This window comes from Arachis hypogaea, chromosome 12, assembly GCF_003086295.3.
Source record: "Arachis hypogaea cultivar Tifrunner chromosome 12, arahy.Tifrunner.gnm2.J5K5, whole genome shotgun sequence".
Classification (NCBI taxonomy): Eukaryota; Viridiplantae; Streptophyta; class Magnoliopsida; order Fabales; family Fabaceae; genus Arachis; species Arachis hypogaea.
The window spans coordinates 42,945,368-42,953,942 of NC_092047.1; the positions used below are offsets into that span (position 1 = coordinate 42,945,368).

The 8,575-nt window shown below is 38.4% G+C and overlaps 1 non-coding gene across 1 annotated transcript; it reads right to left on the minus strand.

Annotated features, from left to right (window-relative positions):
- Nucleotides 1-7,887: 7,887 nt before the first annotated feature.
- Nucleotides 7,888-7,995, minus strand: LOC112731551 (small nucleolar RNA R71). Its single transcript, XR_003167324.1, has one exon. It is a non-coding gene; the product is annotated as a small nucleolar RNA R71 (small nucleolar RNA).
- Between the last annotated feature and the right edge of the window lie 580 nt (nucleotides 7,996-8,575).

The following is an 8,575-nucleotide window of genomic DNA, read 5'->3' on the forward strand; positions in this document are numbered from 1 at the left end:
GCTAAGAATCCGCTGAATGATGAGGAGAAAGAAAATCAGTTACTTCCATCCACTGATCCAACCAAGTTTCCAAATCTCTACTGCGAGCTACGCCTTTCCCGTTATGCAAAGAAAAATCTGAATATTGAGAAGAAGCTGAATCTTCCCAATGATGTGAGGCGTGCCATAAACGCCCGTATTTCTGAGCTGGGCTTGGATTTCGTCGATAGAGACTTGGGACAGATTAACATCTCGTGGGTCAAGGAATTTTACTGTAACTTCTTCCGACAAAACTTGGATTCATTATACTTGAGGGGTAGAGAGATTATGATCACTGAGGATGCCTTACAGGATGCACTGCTCTGTAGAGTTGGTACTCCTGAGACTTGTGCCTACCAGCAGGCAGAGGTAGCTCTCCTCTCCATGACTTTTGACTATGAGTCGCTTAGGCGCGTGATCGCTACACCAGATGCTTCCTGGGTGATGGATTCGAGCAACACAAAGCCCAAGGGCATGCTATTTGCATATCTGACTAGGGAGGCTAGGACTTGGCAACAAATATTTGCCCACTATGTCTTCCCTATCACTCACTTTTCAGAGATTCCGATGGATATGCTAGTCTTGATTGGGTGTGTCATGAAGGGGAAGGAGGTATATTTTCCCCGACTGATTAGGCATAGCATGTGGAGAGCTCATATTCGCGGCTTGTTACCGTTCCCGACACTGGTTACTAGCTTAGCTGAGCTAGCTGATGTCCCGTGGGAGGACAATGACGTGACACCACCACCTCCAGATGACGATGACAATGAAGTTACTATTCCCTGGGGTGTATGGGTGCACGAGAAGCCCTCGACTAGCCGCCGTTCTCGAGCTAGAGCGGCAGTCGAGGCAGCTATACCATCTTCTTCGACAGCAGCCCCACCTCCTTCAGCACATGAGCCCACTTACCTACTGGTCCAGCGTCTGTTTCAGTTTTTGGAGCGCGAGAGGCTCCATGTCAGACGCCGACTGGATCGGATGGATCAGGCACTCATCTCCCTTGGCGTTGAGTTACCTCCGCTTCCAGACTCTCCGGCCTCCGATAAGCAGGATCATCAGGAGGAGGATGCGGATGAGCCGACTCAGCAGGATGCACCTCCAGCTGCTCCTGACACTACAGAGATTCCACAGACCCGTGAGGAGCCGGTTCCACAGCCTCAGACAGATTCCGCAGTTACCGTTGTGCCTTCCACTGATCCTCCGGTTTAGCATCGAGGACGATGCTTGGTCTTAAGTGTGGGGAGGTCTCCGGTAGCATCATTAGAGGACCGGTGAACATTTTGGCCACTTTCTTAGTTACCTTACTTTGCATATCTCTTGTATATATTTGATGCATCTTGAGTTTATTTTGGATACTCTTGCTATTTTGGCTCGTTTTGGGATACCTTTACTGCTTATTTTGGATTTTAGATATTTTGATACTTCTGGATATCTTTAGATGTTTTAGATGGCAGATTCCATATTTTTAGTTGGATTTTTCTCTATACATTTTTGCTTATCTTCTTTTGTACATCCTTCTTTTTAGTTTGTGGTTGTGATTAGAAATCATGTTTTAAGTGAAAACTTAGTCATCCTTTTTGCATAGGAAATTGGTTTTAAGTGAAAAAGAAAAGGGTAAATTAAGGAAAATTTTTGACTTTTTCAATCACAACAATGCGTAGTCAAATATTGAGATTTTCCAAGAATTTTAATTAAAGGACATAGGGTACCAACCCAATTGATTGAAGGAAACTTTTGGTGCAACTTGCTTGAATTTCATACTTTGTGAAGCATGTATTGAATTAAGAACACAAGCTTGTGAGACTTGAGCCTATTGATGTGGTTACATTTTATAACCACTTATTTGCCATTCTTGTGTGCAATTGTTCTCTTTCTATGATTGTGATCCTTGATTTGCTTGATTCTATATGTCCATTTATTTCTTGTATTCATGCATTTGTATGATTGAGGCCATTATTTCATTAGCCCACTTACCCAATTAGCCTACCTTTTTACTCTCCATCGTTAGCCAATTTTGAGCCTATGCTTAACCAACTTATTCTCATTTTAGCACATTACAAGCCCAAGGTAGAAAACCAATGAAAAGTCATTGTTTGGATCTTTGATTAGCCTAGGCTAGTGAGAGTGTTTATTACTCAAAGTTGGTGAGGCTTGGGAACATTGGATTGGATAAAAAGGGGTAGTACACTTCCATATTTAGGAATTGGGAACATACTCATGAATTGATTGAATGTATAAGACCTTATGCAATCGATGTCAAAAAAAAAAAAAGAGAAAAAAAAGGGAATATAAAAAAAAAATTTAATAAACGGGGACAAAATGCCCCAAGGCGAAGTTCAACAAAAAGGGAATCAATGCATAAGTGTTATGAATCAAGAAATAAGATGTATGAATATGTAAGAAAAAAAAAGTGAAGAATGGGTAGTTAGAGTAGTTTGAATTTGTATAGGTTATTATATAGTTAGGTGGGAAAGTCTATACTAATCAAAGATCTAAACTCTAGCCCACTTAACCATAAATGATCCTACCTTGACCCTAACCCCATTACAACCTAAATGAAAGACCTCATGATGAATTTATGCATACATTGAATAAGTGTTGATTGTTAGAAGAAAATCAAATTTTGGAAAGCTCGATTAGAAGAGAATTGAGTGAATTAACCCTTAAACACTTGAGTGAATAGAGCGGATACACATCCGGTGAGGGTTCAAAAGTTCAAATACATGTGTTCACCCATCTTATTTATATTCTTGCAAGTTCGGATTTTTGATATTTCAATACAATTGTGGTTTGGGATTAATTCCTATTGCCTAGCTATTGTGCTTATACATGTCTCTTGGGAATTGATTTGTTTGAGCTAAGCATTTCCATTTGCTTTCGGTACTTGCATATAGATAGGACTCATATAGTTTAGTTGCATTTAATAAATGTCATACACCTTAGTTCCTTCATATTTTAGCATGAGGACATGCTAAGGTTTAAGTGTGGGGAGGTTGATAAACCCCATTTTTAAGGTTTATCTTGTATTGAATTTAGAGTATTTTGATGACCTTTTCTCGCATTTAACCTATGAATTAGCATGGTTTTGTTATCTCTCCCGTATTTGTGCTTAAGTGTAAAAACATGCTTTTTAGGCCTTATTTTGATGAATTTTGATTTCTCCTTGATTCCATAAGAGGCCTTGATGTGTTTACTAGTAATTCCAGGATTGAAATAGGCCAGGCATGGATCAAAGGAAGCAAGGAAGGAAGCATGCAAGTGGAGAGAAGCACAAAAAGCCAAAGAATTGATCACGGCCATGCACGTGCACGCGCACAAGGCGCTCGCGCGCACATTACGGAATCAGCCAGGTACGCGCACGCGTACCGTGCGCGCACGCGTCGATGTCTGCACATGACTTCATTAAGGCAACACGTGCCTAGCGATTTTGAGGGGTTTCTGAACCCATTTTTTTGGCGCCAATTGCTGATAGAAAGGGATAAAAGGATCAAGGATTAAAGGGGAGAGAGAGGAGATTAGAACTTAGTCATAGCTTTAGTTTAGAGTAGTTCTAGAGAGAGAAGCTCTCACTTCTCTCTAGGATTAGGATTAGGTTAGGGTTAATCTCTCTTCTTAGATCTAGGTTTAATTCATGTCCTAATTCAATTCTCCTTTGCCAATTCTTAATCTTCTCCTCTTCCTCTCTCTAGTTATGTACTTTAATTCTTGTGATTCTTCACTTTGTTTTGGATAGATTGTTGTTTCTTTTATTCCCTTTCAATAATACAATTTGAGGTAATTCATGATAATTGTGATTTCCTTGGTTGTTGTTGTTAATTCTTTGTATTCAATTGTAGTTTCATTCTTGTTGTGATTTGCTATACTTTTTTTTTGTGCCTTCCGAGTGTTTGATGAAATGCTTGGTTGGATTTTTGTATAGATTTTGTTCCTCGTGGCCTAGGTAGAGTGATTAGTGACTCTTGAGTTATCTAATTCCTTTGTTAATTGATAATTAGAGATTGCTAATTGATTTGAATGCCTCTAAAGCTAGTCTTTCCTTTAGGAGTTGATTAGGTCTTGAGGAATCAAATTGATTCATCCACTTGACTTTCCTCCATGGTAGAGGTTAACTAAGTGGGAGCAATGAACAATTCTCATCACAATTGAGGAGGGTAACTAGGATAGGATTTCTAGTTCTCATATCTTGCCAAGAGCTTTGTTAGTTATTAGTTTATTTTCTTTGCCATTTATATTTCTTGTACAAAATCTTAAAACCCCAAAATAACTCACAACCAATAACGAACCACCTCATTACAATTCCTAGGGAGAATGACCCGAGGTTCGAATACTTCGGTTTATAAATTTAGGGGTTTATTTTAGTGACAAACAACTTTTTGCATGAAAGGATTCTTGATTGGTTTGGAAACTATACTTCACAACGAGACTTCATTAGATAAATTCTAAACCATCAAGAAATTCGTTCATCAAGGAAGAACCACTTGTATTGTACCTTGCGGTAGGAAGTCGGGCAGTAGCCTCAGCACTGGTTCGAGAGGACGACAAAGGGCAACAACCTGTATACTTCATTAGTAAATTACTGCAGGGATCCGAGCTAAACTACCAAAAAATAGAAAAGTTCGCCTATACTCTCATACTGACATCTCGACGACTTCGTCCATACTTCCAGGCTCACACCATTAAGGTTCGAACCGACCAGCCCATAAAAGGGATATTGCAGAAAACAGATCTAGCAGGCAGAATTCTACAATGGACAGTCGAGTTATCCGAGTTTGACCTCCAATATGAAGCTCGGACAGCCATCAAATCACAGTACTTGGCTGACTTCATTGCAGAATTCACAGATACCCTGGAAACCCCCACAGAATGGAATCTCTACGTGGACGGGTCCTCGAATAAGACTGGAAGCGGTGCAGGTGTGATAATAGAAAGCAACCAAGGAACCCAAGTTGAGCTTTCTCTCAAATTTGTGTTCCTGGTCTCAAATAACCAGGCGGAATATGAAGCGTTACTAGCTGGTTTGAAGCTGGCTAAGGAGGTTGGAGCTCAAAAACTCAACATCTTCAGCGATTCACAAGTAGTTGGTGCACAAAATTGTGATCATCAACAATGGCGTCAAAGGACTTGGAGCTTTTAAACGTGAATCACACTTTGTCACAATTCCGCACAACTAACCAGCAAGTGCACTGGGTCGTCCAAGTAATAAACCTTACGTGAGTAAGGGTCGATCCCACGGAGATTGTCGGCTTGAAGCAAGCTATGGTCACCTTGTAAATCTCAGTCAGGCGGATTCAGATGGTGATGGAGAATTGATAATTAAAAGATAAATAAAACATAAAATAAAGATAGAGATACTTATGTAATTCTTCAGTTGGAATTTCAGATAAGCGTATGAAGATGCTTTGTTCCTCCTGAACCTCTGCTTTCCTATTGCCTTCTTCCAATCATTCATACTCCTTTCTGAAATTCCAACCGAAGAATTACATAAGTATCTCTATCTTTATTTTATGTTTTATTTATCTTTTAATTATCAATTCTCCATCACCATCTGAATCCGCCTGACTGAGATTTACAAGGTGACCATAGCTTGCTTCAAGCCGACAATCTCCATGGGATCGACCCTTACTCACGTAAGGTTTATTACTTGGACGACCCAGTGCACTTGCTGGTTAGTTGTGCAGAATTGTGACAAAGTGTGATTCACGTTTAAGAGCTCCAAGTCCTTTGGCGCCATTGTTGATGATCACAATTTCGTGCACCAAGTTTTTGGCGCCGTTGCCGGGGATTGTTTGAGTTTGGACAACTGACGGTTTATCTTGTTGCTTAGATTAGGTACTTTTCAGAATTTTTAAGAATGAATTCTAGAGTTTCAAGGTGATGTTTTAGCATCACAAAAGCTGATTGATTCTCATCAATTTAGCTGCTGAATGTAATGTCCTGCTGAAGCTTGGCCAAACATGTCTAATCTTTTTAGACTGAAGCTTTAGACTAACATTGCATGATTCCTGGAATTCTCATTAAAAGTTTTGATTCTCTTTATTTTCTTTTTCCATATAAGTTTCAAAAATCACAAAAAAAAAAAAATTTATAAAACCATAAAGATAAAAAATATTTTATGTTTCTTGTTTGAGTCTAGTATCAATTTTTAAGTTTGGTGTCAATTGCATGTTTTTATTCTTCTTGCATTTTTCGAATACATACAATATGTTCTTCATTGATCTCCAAGTTTTTCTTGATGACTTTAGTGCTCTGATCTTTAAATTCTCTTGTTTTGTGTGTTTTGTTGTTTCTCATATGCATTCTCAATTTGGTAGTGTCTCTTATATGAAAATTTTTAAGTTTGGTGTCCTGCATGCATTGTTTGATTTGAGTTTCCTAAGATTAGTTGTATTTTGATTGTTTCTCATCATTAAAAATTCAAAAATATTTTCAAAATCATGTCTTTTCAAGTCAATAATACAGAGAATTGAAGATTTAGAACATTCAGCAGAGGAATCAAACAGAAAAAGCTGGACGTTCAAAACGCCCAGTGAAGAAGGAAAACTGGCGTTTAAACGCCAGCCAGGGTACCTGACTGGGTGTTTAACGCCCAAAAAGGTAGAGTTTTGGGCGTTAAACGCCAGAATGGATGCCATTCTGGGCGTTTAACGCCAGGATGACACTAGAGGGAAGATTTTGTTTTTAATTTAGATTTTTTTCAAATCTTCATAATTTTTCAAAATCAAATCTTTTTCAAATCACATCTTTCAATCATATCTCCTCAAAATCAATTTCTTTCCATTTTTTATTTTCGAAAATCCATGTTATAATTAAAGATTTACTTCAAAATTTTCAAGTTGTTACTTGCCTATTAAGAAAGGATCAAATTTTAAATTTTAAGAATCATATCTTTTAATTTCTTGATTAGTCAAGTAATCAACTTTAATTTTAAAACTTTCTCTTTTTAATTTGATCTTCAATCATATCTTCTCAATCACATCTTTTTCAAAATTAACTCTTAATCATATCTTTTTGATTTCTAATTTCAAAATCTTTTTCAAAAATCACTTAATTTCTTTCCCAATCTTAATTTTCGAAAATCTCAATCAAATTTTCAAATTTCTTTTAATTATTTCAAAATCTTTTTAATTTATTTTCAAAAATTCTTCCCCTCTTCTCACATCCTTCTATTTAAAGGACTAACACTCCTCCTCAAGGTACAATTCGAACTCCCTCCTTCTTTATATGTTCGAATTCTCTTCTATATACCTCCTCCTTCTATTCTTCTTTTCCTCTGACACCTCAAGGAATCTCTATACTGTGACATAGAGGATTCCCTGCTTTCTTGTTCTCTTCTCTTTCATATGAGCAGGAACAAAGATAAAGGCACACTTGTTTAAGATGATCCTGAACCTGAAAGGACCTTGAAGAGAAGCTAAAGAACATCTCTCTTTAGAGGGCTTAACAGAGCTTTTCAAGGAAGAAGAAACCATGGCAGCCGAAAACAACAATGCCAACAATGCAAGGAAGGTGCTTGGTGACTTTACTGCACCTACTCCCGACTTCTATGGGAAAAGCATCTCAATCCCTGCCATTGGAGCAAACAACTTTGAGCTTAAGGCTCAATTAGTTTCTCTAATGCAACAGAATTGCAAGTTTCATGGACTTCCATTGGAAGATCCTCATCAGTTCTTAGCTGAATTCTTGCAAATCTGTGACAATGTCAAGACCAATGGGGTTGACCCTGAAGTCTACAGACTTATGCTTTTTCCTTTCGCTTTAAGAGACAGAGCTAGGACATGGTTGGATTCACAACCTAAAGAAAGCCTGAACTCTTGGGAAAAGCTAGTTAATGCCTTCTTGGCAAAGTTCTTTCCACCTCAAAAATTGAGCAAGCTTAGAGTGGAAGTCCAAACCTTCAGACAGAAGGAAGGTGAATCTCTCTATGAAGCTTGGGAAAGATACAAGTAATTGATCAGAAGGTGCCCTTCTGACATGCTTTCAAAATGGAGTATCATAGGAATCTTCTATGATGGTCTGTCTGAACTATCCAAGATGTCATTGGACAGCTCTGCTGGAGGATCTCTTCATCTGAAGAAGACGCCTGCAGAAGCTCAGGAACTCATTGAAATGGTTGCAAATAACCAATTCATGTACACTTCTGAAAGGAATCCTATGAATAATGGGACAACTCAGAAGAAGGGAGTTCTTGAGATTGATACTCTGAATTCCATATTGGCTCAGAATAAAATATTGACCCAACAAGTCAATATGATTTCTCAGAGTCTGTCTGGAATGCAAGCAGCAACAAGCAGTACTAAAGAAGCTTCCTCTGAAGAAGAAGCTTATGATCCTGAGAACCCAGCAATGGAAGAGGTGAATTACATGGGAGAACCCTATGGAAACACCTATAATCCTTCATGGAGAAATCATCCAAATCTATCATGGAAGGATCAACAGAGACCTCAACAAGGTTTCAACAACAATAATGGTGGAAGAAACAGGTTTAGCAATAGCAAGCCTTTTCCATCATCTTCTCAACAACAGACAGAGAATTCTAAGCAAAGCCACTCTGACTTAG